Source organism: Lynx canadensis, chromosome E2 (genome assembly GCF_007474595.2).
Source record: "Lynx canadensis isolate LIC74 chromosome E2, mLynCan4.pri.v2, whole genome shotgun sequence".
Lineage (NCBI taxonomy): Eukaryota > Metazoa > Chordata > Mammalia > Carnivora > Felidae > Lynx > Lynx canadensis.
Window position 1 is genome coordinate 18,037,774 of NC_044317.1, and position 16,867 is coordinate 18,054,640.

Below are 16,867 nucleotides of genomic sequence, written 5' to 3' on the forward strand. Positions count from 1 at the left end.
GTTTTCTATTTCCTTTTCAAAATGAAAAGCAAAGTTATCTGTACATGGTCTCTCATGTGTATGAATGCCTAGATTTTTATTTTCCCTTGGTATATTTAAAAAAAAAAAAGCCATTTCAGGCATCAGGATGAGATTTGGCAACAGCACTTTGGTGCCCAGCTGCCCCTTGCGCCCTCCGTGCCACCCGAGAGAGCTCAGGCTGGGCGGCACACCAGGGCTCACCACCCGAGAGTGCATGTAAGACCCTGACCTGACAGCTCTTCACCTGTGGGATCTGCAGATCTTCCCTCCAAGTCAGAGGGCACGTTCTGAAACCCCAAGACGATGACATTTTGATAAAGTTTTAAAAAGTGATCTTACTTTGCAAGACAAACAGCTAATAAAATAGATTCTTTTTTGGTAACCACCCATACACCAATCAATCTGTCACTCGGAAAACTGTTTCCTGAGAGGTGTGAAATGAGGCCACTCTGGAGTTCTGTGGGAACAGAGAGACCCCAAGAAGCCTTCCACTCCCAGACTATACTTGCCACCCCAAAACAGGGAAACTATCAGATTCAGGGTACAGGAAATACACAGAGGATCAGTTGCTCAGTCAATACCAACTTTTGAAAGATGAGCGGGAGGCAGCTGGCCCACTGTTTACATGCAGCCGGCCCACACTGTCACGTGTATCTTGCCTGTTTCTTTTCAATTCCTTCCCTATTGGGAAAAAAATTTTAAGTAAGTGTTTCCCACCTAGGGGGCTTACAGAGTGAGTCATAACATGGGGGGCCTCCTCTGTGCTGCAGCCTTTCAAGGAAGAACTTAAAACAAAGGACCGTTTCAGCACCACCATCAGAAATCAAAAGGAGAAGCCACAGTCATAAGATATGTCCCTTCTGTGCCCACCGAGGCCACCATCAGAATAGACACTCTCACTTCCTGCATGCTATCTTTGTATCTCTGCTTGGCTGCTGCTTGCCTTTTCTACCTTTATTTTTCTTTAACTCTAATTCCCTCACTGCTAGAAAAAAAAAAGTCTCATTATATTGTACATAGAACAAAGTTTAAGTCATCTTAAATCTTCTTTGGAACAAGATGGAATAAATGGTTGTTAACCAGAACCTCCCTCAAAGCAGCTCTAACTGCAGAATTCTGCTGCACCTAGAAGCTCAGCAGGCCCCTGCAAGTGCTAAATGCAGAATAGCAATGTCTGCACACAGTAGGCCCTCAATAAATGTCCACAAATTTGTTTTTTAAATGATGGAATCTGAAAGGACCCAGGAACAAATAAGATGAACTTACTGGGAAAAAAATGACAAAAAACATTACTAACAAGAACAGATCATAACCGGGGGGGGGGGGGGGGAGAAAGGCTGTAATTCCATGGTGGAAACCGTAAAAGAATTGAAACATGTCTGGAAGCAGTAGTTGGGATAACTGAAACAATAGAGGAGAGAAAGCAGTGATGTTGAGGACAAAGCAAGACATCAAACCAGAAATACAGATAAAAGACAACAATCAGAGGTACACATAACCCACCTGGGAGTGGGAAATGGTGTCACAGCCCTACAGAAGTTGAGAGAAAGATAAACGGGATGAGGTATACCGTGAGGAAACCTCAGAAAAGAAACAATACAAGAAAAGTTTCCAGAGATGAGAAACAGCTCAGCCTAGAAATAAAGAATGCACACAGCGTGCCTTTCAAGGGTAACTCTGAGAGAAAGAAATCAGCATTTGCTAGTTATAATGTGGTGTGATAAATGATCTGGCAGGCTGAAGGGAGATATGTTGTTTTGCAATTGGATAAGAATGATGAAAGAACTGATATCATAAATAGTGAGGATAAGATGAATGTCAGGAAGAAATGTGCAATTCGAACCACGCATGAGTACCTTAATCACATGTGAGTTATGCTCCTAAGTAAGACTTGCTCTGGGTAAGTAGAAGAAAACAAACTCATTTAAAAATTGGGGAGAATTTGTGCACAATTATACAACAAAAAAGAAGGGATGGTTGACTTTTTATAAAAATATGAAAGACAAAAGCTGATCCAACACTCATTGGAATTAGAATGGACCAGTTGAAAAAGAAAGAATAGGTGATCTGACAAAATTCAGCCACTCCTAAGATTTAACCTACACTCTAATAATTCCCCAGTCTTGCTCCAGCCCAGACCTGTCTGCTGAGTTCTGGGTCAGAATATCCCATTGCCACCTGGACACATCCATGCACATGTCCCTCAACACCACAACCCTGCCTTCACCACCCCACCCATGGCCAGTGAGCAACTTCAGCACCCATACAGTTGGATGAACTGGAAGCCTCTGCATTCATTCCTGGTCCTCTGCCATGCTCCCCATGCTCAATCCCATCCTTGTGTTAGTCTGCTGGGGCTGCCGTAACAAAATATCAGACTAGGGGGCTTAAACAACAGAAATGTATTTTCTTACAATTCTGGAGGCCAGAAACCCAAGATCAAGGTTCTGGCTGATTGGGTTTCTGATGAGATTTCTCCTTCTGGCTTTGCAGTCTTCACATGGCCTTTCCCCAATGCATGGGTGAGGCCTTGAGATCTCTTAGATGTCTTTTTTATAAGACACTAATCTGATTGGATCATGGTCTCACCCTTATGACTTCATTTAACCTTAATCACTTCCTTAGAGGCCTCCTCTCAAATACAGCTACCTTGGGGGTTAGGGCTGTAATATACGGATTTGGTGGGGAGCAGCTCCTCTCACAGGCCATTCCTAGAAGTGACTCTGGGGTACTTCTGCACCCTGCCAATGAGGTCTCCACCAAGTGCGCAGACAGGCCATGTGAGTATGCCTGTCCAGCCATGCCTCTCCTCTTGCCATGGTGCTGGAGGTTTACGGGTAACTCCTTCACCAAAGTTCATTCAAGACCTTTCCCCAAGGCCAGCAGCTGCTTCTCACCCTCACCCCAGGGGGATTCCACCAACCCAGCCTAGTCCCAGGCTGACCCTGACACTCAGCCAGAGGGCTGTGTGACTTTGCAAACGTTTCCAAACATCTCTGGGCTTGAACCTCATCAAAGATACTTGGCCCCAGCATTACCATGTGAATAAATAAATCAACCTCCTAAGGCATCAGGCCCTTTGCACACATCATTTCTGGAACTTTAAAGTCAGAAGGAAAGGAGAAACTGTAGAAAGAAAGTAGAAACTGAGGCTTGGAGAGATGCCCCTGCCAGAAGAGACCACTCCTTCCTGGACTAGGGAGCAGGTCCGTCCAGCTCCAGAAATGGTTCTGCTGACTGGGGTGTATCTCAGGAGAGGTAGAGGTATTCAGGAACCTGGACCAAGCATCCAAGGACATGGTCTCACTTAGAGCTGCACGTCCATCAGAGGTCACCCCAGGTGCTGGTCTGCGGTCTAGAGGCCTGCGGGCTAGAGGCTCCTGGTGGACAAGCAGGCAGGCGCGTGCTGAGGACCACTGCTGGATCCCCAGACACTGCCTCGCTGTGCTGGGTAAACAGCCCACTTTCCATGCCCGCCCCCCAGGCCCGCCCTGCCCCACTCCTGCTGCCTATTTAAACAAGAGGCCCCGACTCCACTCGGCCCAGGCACCACCAGCTTCCGGAGCTAGAAGAGCAGCCCTGCAGGCCTCGCTCACTCGGGGATGAAAGGTCCTTCTGTTTCACCATTTCCTACCGGTGCGTTTTGAACGATGATGCTGAGCTGGGTTGTAGCGGGAGCCGATTCTGCTGGCCGACGAGTGTATTGAGATGTGTAGCTGGCCCGAGGGAGGCTCTGATTGAATTTTTCCCATTTTGAATCCTTGACTTGATGTGATCTTATTTTCAAAGAGGGTGAAAGCCTGTAGTTTGTGAAAGGACAGAGGAGAGCATATTTCAAAACAAGGTCTGGCTGAGAATATCAATGATCTGACATGTTTTTCTTTTCTTTTGAGAAAAAAAAGGTCCTGTAATTTCATTTCCCCTTGGAAACCCCTCCCTAGTCAGTTCCTGTCAGTTAATTCTATTTTGAAAAACATGCAGAGAATTTTTACAAGAGTCTGGTGGGGAAGAGAGGTTGTGTAGCTGGAGGGGGACAATTTGGAGAATGTCTGGGGACACAGGGCCTCCTTGAGAAGCTTCTCCTTGGGAGCTGAGGAGTGAGCTCCTCCCCATCCGAGCGTGGAGGGAGCTGAGAGTTGCATTGGTTGCGCTGGCCCAGGAGAGGCCTGCCTCCTCCATGTCCACTTCTAGATGCTTGTCAGCCTGTGGCCTAGGGTCAGGTCAGCCCAGGAAGAGGGTGAACAGAGATGCATGCAGGTCATCAGCCTACAGAGGGTGAAGAGGCAGACGTCCCAGGGACAGAAACAAGACCTGCCTGGAGGCCACCCTGTGACCTCCCAGCAGGCTGGACTCCCCAGGCTACGGGTGGGGAGGGATGCCTGCCAGGTGGTTAACTCAGAAGAAACAAGCTAGAGTGTCCACATGGGAAAAAGGGCCCCTAGGGGAACACAGGTCCCAGGGTCTATGGCTTCCTTCTTCCCACCCTAATCTGTCAACATCTCATGCTCATTTGGTCCTGGTCATAGCTGCCCAGGACCCTCGAGTGACACCCCCCCCCCCCAGTGTTACCAAGAAGGAGGCATCTGAGACTCAGATGGATGGCAGACCCAGGACTAGAACCCAGGTCACCCTGAAGCTTCTCGATGTGGATTCCTAGGCAGGAGGGAAGCCAGTTGTCTGCCAAGTGAAGAAACACTCCTTCCAGCCCTTCTGCAACATCTTTGGCTTGTGGGCAGGGGGACTGGGACTTAAATTTCAGATTCTTCTGAAATACAGTTTGGGTGATTTGCAAACTAAGTGTGTATAAAGGATGGAAGCTGGTCCAGAGGAGCGCTGGGGAGTAACGGTTGCCTCGACATGTGACAGTGGTAGAGAGGGCTTTGGTCCCGGCAGCCAAACTGGCTGGATTAGGTGGAGGGCCAAGGGGCGCCGCACACGGAGCCTGGCGGGGTGGGGGCTGTACTTCCTGGGCCGGGTCCAGGAGGCCGGGCCCGGAGCCAAGGATGGGCCTGGAAAGTCGAGGACCAGACTTGGGACTGGAAGGCGAGACTAAACAGTCAGAAGAGCGCCTCAAGCCAGGGGGCGCGGTCCGCGAGGGGCGTGGAGGCCTAGGAAGAGGGGGCGGGGCCAGAGTGTCGAGGGAGGGGTCAATACCCGAGGCCAGGGGCGAGGTTAGAAGGGCAGGGCGGGACCAGAGAGCGAGACCCAGCCTACCAACCCCCATAGGGGCGCTTGTGTCTGGAGCTGCTTATGCTCAGGCCAAGCCAGCAGGAGATACAGGGAGCCGGTGGCATCTTGTCCAAGGCCTCCCCTCACACGAGTGCTCTCCCAACCATCACCTAAGTAGACCCTGTTGAGGTCACGAAGTGTCTCTGCTGAGCGTCCCCTAGGCCAGCCTATCTTCACCCTTATCTGCTGTGAAAGCCCTCTCTTTCTCTCCACGCGGCTTTCTCCTCCACCCGACCCGGGTCCCGGTGGCCACTCTCCATCTTCTGCTGCCTGGGTTCAGTTCTCTCCACCCCCACATATCTTTGCGAGTTGAGATTACAAGGAGCTCCTGGGGGAAAACTCCGATTGTTCTAGCTTCGCCTGTCAGATCAAACCCAGGCTCCGAGGCTGGAGCTCTGAATTCGCCTCTCTCCCGTCCCGACCCTGCACACCCTCAGCGGCCTGGCCCAGGTCCAGCTGTCCACGAGGAGGTCTCATCCCTCCCGCCCGTCAGGCAGAGTCCTCCCCACTTGTCAACCCTCCGACCCCCAGGCCTGTGCACATTTGTCGCAGAAACCTACAGCCCACCCCCTCTAGCTGTACTTCGTCTGCAAGGACCGGGTCCACACCCTCTCCTTGGCGACGTGGAGGGTGTGGCGCAGCTCTGGCGCAGGTGGGGCCCCTGGTCTTTGTACCTGGCTCACCTGTTCTGGGCTGCTGGATGGCTGTCGGTTGAGTTCCGGACACCTCTGTGAACCGCTCATCTCGTTTCAGGTCCTGACTGCAGTGGCGCCCCCTCTTCAGACGAAGATCAAAAGGGTCCCAGTGGCTCCTCCTCAGGTAAGATAGGGGTTTCTGGAGGGGTGGGAGTTGCCTCTCCAGGCCTCCCCCTCGTAGGCTGATTATTGTTTATATAAAGAGGTGCTGGGTGAGATTGTTTAAGAAAAGTTTCTGCTGCTTGGTTTAAAAGTTTGAAAACACAGCTGCGCAGTAAGCCATCAGGGGGCTGGCGGTCTGATCCTGTCCAGAACTCCCTCTTGTGGAGTAGAATGCCAGTGGAAGGAGCGTGTCTCACACACCCAAATCTATGGAGAAAATACAAATTCCTTCGTACCTAGGGAAATAATTGAGGTAACACTTCGCAAAATGAAGGAATACAAGTTAAATATCTTGGGAAATGTCACCAGATATCATTACCCACTAAACTATTGAAAAATGTTTTAATTGCTTAAAACCCAGAGCTGGTAAGGATGCTATGAAACAAGCACTGTCAAACAACTGGTGGAAAGTAATTTGGGCAGGGGGTGGGGAGCTGACACTTGCCTACTATGTGCCCAACACAGCTATAGTCAGGTGACGGACTAAAATATTGAGTGCTTGCAAGGGGGGACAAAGTCCTCAGAGTTAGAAAGCAAAACCTGCATTCTCTGGGACTGGGAGTAGAGGAGGGGTGGGGCTGAGCAGCTCCCAGGCTGCTGGTGTCAGTCACAAGAGCAGAGTCCCTGGTCCACAGAGACAATCCATAGGACCACCAATGACACTTCCACCTTTTGCTTTGAGGAATGGCATTTGCCAACATTGCTCAAGATCAAATTCTGTTTCTAGCTTGGAAAATCTGAAGGTATGAGGGGCTGGTCACCCTTCTGGTGTGCAAGACTGCAAATGTGTGCAATAAGTAAATGGACAGAAACTGCCAGGTGTCTAGAGAGAAATGACCTGTTTCATCCAGGTCAAAGGTCCTCTGGCCATAGAGCCAGGGACTGGCTGGGACTTGGTAAACAGAACATCATTGTGACTTTCTGACCCCAAGCCCCCTGCTGAGGCCTCATCCCTGCACACAGATGGTGGCTACCAGGGAACAACCCCAGCAGAGGCATGGAGACCTAGAAGGGTATGGAGGGGAACTGCGCACAGCCCCTGGGACTTCAGAAATAGGAGACGATGCAGAGTGATCAGGATGCTGAGTCTGGCCTGCCCTTCCCTGCCAGGTGTTTGGTCATCTTCCTGGGGTCAGCAGGAGCCACTGAAGAGTTTAGCAGGGAAGTAATGTGGTCTACTGTGTAGTTTTAAAAGACCCCAGTAGCTGCCATGTGGACCAGAAGAAGGAGGCCAGCTGCAAGGAGACAGGTGGGAGGGGGTGGGGCCTGACCCTGACACACCCTGGGAATGGATATGAGGGGTCAGGGAGGTAGAACTGTGGTCTGGTGGGAAGAGGCATGGTATGGAGGAGGTCCAGAGCCTCAGGGATGATTCAGGAGACAGAGCTGCTGGTGGGGCAGTGGAGGAAGAGGTGATCTATCAGGAGAGACACCTGGGAACAGATGACCCTGAAGGATCAACCAAGAGATGAGAAGAGTCAGAGGAAGGTCTAGCTCCTCAGGGTAGGCAGAGGAGGAGGAGACAACAACAGGCTCTGAGAAGAAGCAGACCCAGAGACAGGAAAGGGACGAGAAGGATGGTGGTTCCAGGACCGAGGGCAGAGAGCAGAAGGACAGATGAGGATCAAGTGGCTTGCACCTCCCACTGGGCCTATTTTTAAAAGTAAATCAGGTTGAAATTGCATAGAGTGTTTTCTCATTGGTGCTGACCTCTGTTCTGGCAATTTTCTCTCCAGAACTTTACCAGAAAGCACGGTGAGACACCCTGTCTACCTTCTGTCTGGCTGTGAGGGTGGTGCAGGGACCTTCAAACTAGGGGGCTGCCCAGACACTCAGTCATCCAGAGCGTCGCTCGGCCCTCCCTGCTCTGAGCAGAAGACTGGCTCCAGGCTAGCCTGATCTGTGTGGTGTCAGTGGGAAGCCACTGGGACATTCAAAGCATTTAAGTTAAACAAGCCCAACTCAGGATAAACTGTCAGTGAATGCGCTGGATCCTCCCTCCAGGCCCATTTTCCACAACTGCTCCTCCCTGCGTCTCCTCCCCGGCCTCCTGGGACTTGGTGGGTCATTGTGGTCAGGGCTTGGCCCTGCAGCCTGGACTATCTGAGTGGCTCTGCCTCCCACATGCCTACTCGCAGCTCTCTCCGACTCTCCACTTCATCTCCCTCCCTTGCTACTGCTTGCTACACCCACCACCTACCACCTTCCTGTCTCAATGCCCTTGAGAAGGACACCCCCACACTAAAATATACACACCTAGAAAGCAAAGGCTCCGCCCCCGGAAATTCCCAGGACCTTGCTGTGAAATCCCAAGTAGTCACAGTGCTGCATCTGACTCATCAGAGCTGGATTTCGAGCCCCCCCCACAAGCTCCCAGGCCTCCCCCCTAACCACGCCAGCCCCGGCAGGCACCGCTCAGCCAGCACAACCCGGCAGTGTCTGACCCCCAACCATTAAGCATAGGTTGCTGTATCCATCTCCATCTGCACCACCTCAGTGGACTCTTGACATTCCCTCCTGCCTGTCCCCTGTGGGCCCTGGAACCAACCTGTACACTGATCCCCTAGAAGTTTTCAGGGGATTTACTTCCCCATGCCCATGGATTTACTTTGCTACTTATATCACTAGCAGTGGCCTCTTCTCTGAGCAGAAATGGTTTCCACTAAAAATTAAAATTATGGCTCAGCTCCCTCCCCTGGTCCTGAGCGGGAATGGACTGTTCAGAACATACCCTGAGAGAATGGGAAGGAGTGAGCTCCCTACCTGGTCTGGATTTAGGGCAGAGGAACATCATTATTGCCATTTAAAATGAAGATCTTTAGGGGCACCTGGGTGGCTCAGTCGGTTGAGCGTCCGACTTCGGCTCAGGTCACGATCTCACGGTCCGTGAGTTTGAGCCCCGCGTCGGGCTCTGGGCTGATGGCTCAGAGCCTGGAGCCTGCTCCCGATTCTGTGTCTCCCTCTCTCTCTGCCCTTCCCCCATTCATGCTCTGTCTCTCTCTCCCAAAAATAGATAAACGTTAAAAATAAATAAATAAATAAAAATAAATGAAGATCTTTCTTGAAGAGATTTAGGTCTGGAGGGTGGATCTAGTTATATACCTGGGAAACTGAGGGCTGTTGATCAGTAAGGCCTTGTTTTTGGTAAATGGATTGATGAAACAAAGCCAGAAGCCTTCCTCTATTGGTCAGGCTGGGATGGGCTATGCTGTGGTTTATAATCTTAAGTTTTCTTTTCATTCCTACTACACATGGGTTAGCTGGGGCCCTGCTCCGTGTGTCCTCACCTTGGGACCCAGGCTGATGGAGCAGCCACCATCTTGAATGCTGCAGGTAGATGTGGCAAAGGGAGAGAACTCTGGAAGGTCTCACGCCTGCTGTTAAGGACTCTGGCCCCGCAGTGACCCATATCATTTTCACTCACAGCTCATCTGTCAGATGGAGCTGGTCACATTATTCCACCCAGCCTGGTCCACAAGGACACCAGGAAGTGCAACTCTGCCTCAATGCCTGGAAAGCAGGCTCTGGCCTCGCCAGGGGCTAGAGGAAGTAAGGCAGGAGTCCTAGCCTAGACTTGGAAGCGGCGGTAGAGACAAAAAAGGAAACATCTGCCCAACTCTTCACAAAGATAAAGCGTGCTTATAAGTAGTCATTCCTGAATGGAGACATGTCACTATCTACACTAGCATGTCTATACCAGCAATCTGAGGACACGAAGCCTCTTTGGCCAGACCCAAGGGTTCCTGTTTCCCTTTTCACAAGTGCAGGATTCAGTAGGCAAGAACTGTGTAGAAATGCTACCACGACCAGAGGGTAGGCGTTAGTTGGAACCCAGAGCCTCAGAAGACCCTTGGAAGGCAAGTTTGGTGCAGCAGTTAGAGGGAACTTGGGGGCTATAGATCCCCACCATCTCTTCTCCCCTGGCTTTGCTGGGGACAAATGACTAATTCACAGTCTTACGCAAAAGAAGCTCAACATCTCATTCATGGGGGAAGCTGACTCCAGCAGCCCCCAATCCCCTCTCACTTATACATTCTGGAGCAGGCGCTGAAACCCCACAGGCAGGTCAGAGTCCGTCTAAGTCAGGCAGTCTTTGGTTTAGCCTGAGTGGGGTTTCCTCTCTCAGGAGGAGGGAGTTCTTGCCCATTCTCTTAGAGCGAAGTGCTCCAGTGGTAACGTGTGTGAGGAAGGACCTCTGCGAGGGCCCAGGATGAGTGCCTGAGTGCTCCGTGGTACGTGAGACCCCCTCTGTCCAGAAAACCCAGTTGCCCAGGGCTGCAGGGAGGCTTGGCGAGACACTCACGCCTGATTTTATTACTCATTCACACTGATTTGCTTTTGATCTCTGCATAATTCTCCTCTAGGACTCAGTTTGTTAAATGTTCTTTGCACAGAAAACTTTAGGTTGAATGTGAAATGATTCCCTTCAGAAGAATTTTAGCAAGTCTGTTCTGTTTTAGGAAGGTTTGTTGTCTTCATCTGTGTTCTCTGATGCCTTGAAATGCCTACACACCACTCAGGCGGCCAATCCATTCCAGGAGGAAATACTGTACTTGAAATGCAGCTGAACACTGGGTCTGCATAAATCCTACCATTTGTGTGGACTTGTATTTAAAGTTCTACTCCCACAGAAAGTATGTTGTCATTTCTTCTTAAGCAAAGGATGTTCCAAGCCTTGTTCAGCTCATGAACCATTAACATCAGCCCTCATGTCAGGGAAGCAGGGACTTCGCTGGGACAGCAGCCTCAATAGCAGAGCCTGAGAAAAGTGTGATTCCTCCTGGTCTCCATCCCTCAGGAGGGTCTCCCCTGAGGGTGGAAGTAGGGCTGGCCAGAGGGAAGCATGCTGGCACTCGGCCAGTCATGCAGGAGACACCCCAGAGCTCACCTGAGGCAGGTGATGGGCAGTTCCAGGACCTCCTGCTCATGTCTGTTTGTGAGGACCAGCTCGGGCAAAGACCTCAGCACACGGGCAGGCTCAGGCCACTTGAGGTAGGAGCCCCAAGCCAGTCTAGATGCTCAGCTATTGGCACGTGCCTCCCGGTTTGGGCCTTGCTTAAGGATGTTGAAGCCTCCTCTCTGGTAGTCACAATGGTCTGCTCCAGTCCTGCCTTGGAGCTGCCCTGTCAATGCCCGTGTGGAGAAGAGCCTGGAGCAGACTGATCTCAGACCTGATTTTCATCATGGAGGAAGCGCTCACCCCCAGCTTCCCCATGCCCTGGACTCAGGTATAGACTTAGGTGCCAACCGCCACCTAGCCTTCTCCTTAATGGCCCCCTTTCTGGTCACCAATAGATGATTCTGGAAAGGCAGAAAGTAGAGGGTGGGGTGCCAGATCTTCAAACTTAGCCCCATTCTGTGATGAAGCACATGGTCTCAGGGCAGCTGCCCCATGGCACTGTTGTAGCACAAGGTATTGAACCCAGAAGTGTTGCTATTTTAAATATTAGATGGATTTGGCCACCCCTGGCACATATACATCCAACGTGGCAAGAATCAGCTTCATCTGGGCTTTCTGAGCTCTGACATGGAAATGCCAAGGCTGGCTGACTGAAGGGGTGCCACGGAGCTGCTTGCAGCCTGTTCCTATTCTCAGAAACCACGTGATGCATTAATAGCTCCCTTGGAAAGTGTCTTTTTGAAAATTTTATGGCCCCTTGGCCTGAACCTGCACAGGTTTCTGCAGAAGCCTGTAACTTAGGCTTGCACAGGCAGCCCCCACCAGACCGTCCTGCCAGGAGAATGAGACCCCCATACCCCCTGCACCATCCTCACCCCTTGTTTGGGATAGCAGGGCACCCTCTTGTCAAGCAGCCAACCACACAAGGAGGAAACTGTGAGGGCTCCAGCTGTATCTTGAGGGCCTTTGCAGCAAGAAAATTAACAGTAGTAGCAGTAACAAAAATATTACTAGAGATGTGGCAGGCACTGTGCTAAGTCTTCATACATCATTTCCAGCTACCCTGAGCTAGTTATGTTATTATAGATGCCTAACAGATACGGAAATCACAGCTCAGAGTCAGTGGCCTGACACCCGAGTTTGTGCTTGCAACATCTGCACTGCTGTCTCCTGAGGGATGCTCAAACCATAACGGTACAAACCCCAGGCACCAGGTCCTGCAGGGTCTTCCAGAACTCAGGAGAAAGTCCCCCACCCCATCCTTTGCCCAGTGGGCAGGCCATGAGGTGCCACAGAAGTGTACCCAGGAGACAAACTGATTAAGAATTGAGTTTTAGAAAGATCAGGTCGCTGGTATATATTAGATAGGATCCCTTTGACGGCAAGCGACAGAAATGCAACTTTCACTAGAGCAAAGGAAATGGTAATTTGGTAACTCACTCATTAGAAAGTCTGGGGTGGTGTTGTCTTCAGGCCCAGGGAAACTAGAGCTCAAAATGTCACCAGGACTCCCCTTCCAGCCCTAAGGTCTATTTTCCTTTGAATTAGATTTGTTCTCAAGGAAGGCTCCAGAAGCTTCAGGTTCTTAGTGCCTCCACCTCAGAGAAAATGCAGGCCTCTTTCCTGAGAGGTCCAGTAAGAGCACCCGTGAGAGCGTGGGTCGTATGACCATTCACCTTGGGATCAGGGGGCTGTGGTGCCGGTTGACTTAGTGTGGCTCACTGCTCTCCCCTCGGATTGGAGGGGGACAGACAAAAGCAGGTCTGCCACCGCCAGAGAGGTGGAGCAGGCTCGGACTTGGGTCTGTGCTGGTGCCAGAGACTCCATCAGGTGCTCTCAGGCTGCTGGGGGGGGGGGGGGGCCCGATGTGCAAACAGACATGGGCCTGGTTAGAGGGCCAGCTGGGGGTGTGTAGGGCAGAGAGGGTATAGGCAGGATGGGGAAGTTGGGGAGAGCTTCAGAAAGAAGGGGGCAGGTACTCTGGATCTAGAAGGGTGAATGGGCATTTACCTGGCACACCATGTCACTGGGAGTCGCTGCTATGGCACACGTGTTAATGCCAGACCCATTTTTGTGGATTTCAGGGATTAGCCTGGATTTGTCTGACCCGCATCACTTTTAAAGGCGTCCTCTTCAGTCTTTCTTTCTGTCCTCCCAGTGACGAATTGACTCCCAGTTTCAGCAGATCAGAGCTCATGTTGCTATGCCAACCCCTGTGCGGCTGGCATCCAGGCAGAAATGGGCCGGCCCGATCTCGGCGCCACCGGCGGATGCAGGCACATTTGAGTAATTGGATTGGAGGGATCCTCTCGGTCTTTCCTGCAGAAACCTGGGGCTTGGCCCAATGCCTGTTTAGACACGAGCCTGTGGACACAGGATAGGAGGAGGTCCCTCTGCCCCAGGATTCCCAGCCCAGCTGCTGGGAAGACAGGGCTCAGCAGGCATAAGGACCAGAGCAAAGGGTTATGAAGGAGGGACAGGTCCCACCCTACGCCCAGCCTGGGGCAACTCCCAACCCTCATCAACTTCCCGCAAAGTTCCCCAAAGCTCAGAGATCCCTCAAGACAGTTCAGGCTTCCTTGAAGGGGCCAGGGCTGGCCTTGGCCAGCAGGACTGGTCTGGCTTGCTTACTTTCCTGCTGCAGGAAAAATTCAAGTCCAAAGTCAACCTTCATCTGGGACCCTCTGAGCCCCAGTGCAGCAGGCCTTGTGTACCAGCATGCCTGCCAGGTCCATTTCCCAGGGAAGTGGGAAATGGGGTGGCTACCCTGGTGCCAGTGCCACCTGGTGCCTGTTGCAGAGGTCCCACCCATTGCAGCTTCCCTGGGGCAGCTGCTGGGAACCTCCCCCCAATCTTCAACACCAAACAGGACAGGCCTGGCCAGGCCCTATTCCTGCAGTTGCCCTCCCCAAGGGATAGCAGATCAGCTGGTCCCCGACTCCTCAGGGAGGTGTATGGGAGAGCAGCTTTGGCTTAGCTCGGCCTCTGAGCAGTCCAAGTCTTCCCTTCCTGTGCTGAGGCATCTGCAGGTCAGGTCACCACAGATACCAGTAACCCACAGGACCCTGATGTAGAGCTTCTCTCTGTCAATGTCCCGTGCCTGCCCAGGAGTGGCCAGCCTGTGACCGACCACCTCTTTCTCTCCCATCTGGACTCCAAACCTCCCCAGGCAACTTCCCCTCCTTGCTGGATCAGCCTGCAAACCTCTCTGCTCCCTCCATCTGCCCTGGTTCTGCAGCCCAGTCTCCTTGTCACAATTAGGTCCCGTCCGGTCCTCACTGTAGGGAGAGGAACACGTTTGTGAAGGCCAGCAGCTCCAGCCTAAACAGTGCAGATGGGTCTCTGAGGATCTGAAAGCATCACAGGTCAGTCAGGAGCTTAGAGGATCAGAGGATCGGGGGGGGGGGGGGGGGGGGGGGGGGGGGCGGGGGGGGGCTCAGGCTGCCCCCAGCACAGTGCACGGAACCAGCTTGTACCATCTTCAAAATCCACTGAATCCACAGGTCAGGCTGAGCAGTCAGGACACACAGGAGCCAGCTTCAGGGGAGGCGGCTCCCTCCTGACCTGGTCAGGGAGGTCCTACAAGGAAGAGGAGGGAAGGTAGGGAAGGATTAATCCTCATGATTAGCCTGGAAGGCAGATATTGCTACCACTATGCCATAGATAACGAGACAGGATCAGCGAGCCTGACCCTCCAACCCAAGCTGAGTGTTGAGCAGGGCAGTTGGAAGTGAGGGGGCAAGTCTGAGGTCTCCATTTGTAGGACAGAGGTTGACTCCCAAGAGCCCTCCCTTGGGGCACCGGGTAGCCCCCCACAGTGACCCCAGGGCTCAGGAGTGACCATGAGGACCTGAGGGTATCTGGGACTCAAGCCCAGCTCTGGAGACCATGGTATGGGGGCAGGGGAGGGGGCATCCTGAGCAACCCTGGAATCCACTCACCAGGACTTATAAAAGGGAGAAACCCAGGAGTGATTGTTGCTTTAAATAGGAACCTGAAAGAGCAATCCAGCGTGTGGGTTGAGTGGCTACAGTTCAGCACATGTGGCCTTTGAGGAACCTGTCACCCTGATCAGAGATGCCCATGGTAGACTTTGCTTGGCAAAGATGCCAGTTCTAGAACAGGGAAGCAGAGAACTGGGGCATGGAGGTGACGAAGGCATGCCTCACTGGGAGACTGAGCCTGGGCTGGGCCACCACAAGGTCCTGCCCCGCCAGGGGGTGTGGGCAAGACAAAGGGCCCAGGGATACAGGCTGGGTGCCCTGCTGCATCCCCCTCGGCACCCACACCCTCGAAGGCTTCTAGGGCTCTCTGAGAAGTTCCCAGCCTCTGGCGTTTAACTTCTACTCCCCTCTTTCATGGGGAAAGCGTAGATCAAACTAATTAATGTGTTGTTGTTTGTTTGCCCTCCTTTCATTTCACTGAGACAAAATAATTAACCACACAGCTCTAGAAACTGGCTCCATCCGTGGCAATTCCTTTTGTGTCACTGCTTCAGCAGCTTCCGTGCATAGATGTAGGGACTGCATGCAGGAGCGGGTGGCTGGGCAGCACCTGGGGGCTCCTTATGTCCAGGGCACTGAGGGACAGGAGGCAGGGGAGGGGCCCGGATGGGGGACCCAGTGGCCGTGAAGAGCTAGGATGCTTGGATCTGCCACATCTTAGAGGAACGCCATGGTGGCCCTTGGGCTGCCAGCCACCTCAAACCCACTGATGCCTGCGTTGAGACCAACAACATTCTTGGGACCAGCCTGGGGGAACCAGAAAGATCAGGCCTGGCCGCTCACTGCCGCTGCAGGCAGGGCTGGGAAGGAACTTGCCCAGAAGTGTTCCTGTGGCCACAGCAGAAGTGAGGTGGACACAGGGCAGCTGGAGAGGGAGCCAGTTCCCACTGATAGTGCGGTCACAGCAGAGGTCAGGTCCCTACCCTGCCTGGCCAGTGTTAGGGATGGGCCACATGGGAGAGCAGAAGGTTTGGGAATTTCTCTCAGGAACCCTTTGACGAAGTGGGGCTGCATCTACCTCTGAGGTGCTAGGGACCCTTCCAGGGTGGGGCTGGGTAAGGAAAGAGGGGCAGAAGCACAGAGGGCCCCTAGACAGAGACTCGAGATTGGACTTTCTCCTCCAAGGCCATGGGACTGCCAAAGGGAGGATCTAGTCAGATTGTTTAGGAAGCTCCTTCGACCACTATGCACATTGTGGCCTGAGACGGAGGATGGTGACAGGGTGCGGTAGGTGCTCAGGTAAGGGTGGTGTCGGCTGGGCTGGTGACCTCGGGCCACAGAGAAGAGGAAGAAAGAGCTAAGGAGATTTGGGAGCGGGCCTGCTCCATGCATTTGGGGGTGACATCTGAGTGTCCCCAGCAGTCCGGCCTAGACCCCTACCCCCAGCACCTTGGTGCCAAATGCAGTGGCTGCTGGAGACTTGGGAGACCCCATTCCACCTTCCCCACCTGTAGGGACAGGACCTGCCACCTCCTCTAGGTCCAGTTGGTGCAGGCGGCTCTGTGGCCTCCCCTACAGCTTTCACTGCAGCCAGTCTGAAGGTGGCCACACCGTGCATTGCTGTGTGCTGCACACTGTGCTGAAGGCAGCCAAGCCCACAGGCTCAAAGGGAGCCAGTGGGCCGTTGCCCAGCTTCGGGTTAAATTCAAATGAAATTTTTGGGATTTTAAAGAAACAACAGGCGAGTCTGTCAGATAGCAGGTATGGGAGAACTCTGCACAGCCACCAATCTAAGTACTAAGCCACAAGCTCTGGGCCACAGAGATGACACAACTCTCCTGGGGGTTAAAGATCGTGTGCACAGAGGTTCAGCAAGCCTGCCACAAATCCTCCAGTTTCAGCCACTGTCATAAAAT

The 16,867-nt window shown here is 52.6% G+C and overlaps 1 long non-coding RNA gene across 1 annotated transcript in view; it reads right to left on the bottom strand.

Moving 5' to 3' along the window:
• Positions 1–16,867, bottom strand: part of LOC115502250 — a 22,051-nt gene continuing 5,184 nt past the window's right edge. Inside the window, exons 3-6 of the long non-coding RNA XR_003965026.1 lie at positions 13,018–14,586; positions 5,934–6,314; positions 3,656–3,821; positions 1–3,401 (exon numbers count right to left, since the gene is read on the bottom strand). This is a non-coding gene — a long non-coding RNA (uncharacterized LOC115502250). The remainder of the gene's footprint in view (positions 3,402–3,655; positions 3,822–5,933; positions 6,315–13,017; positions 14,587–16,867) is intronic.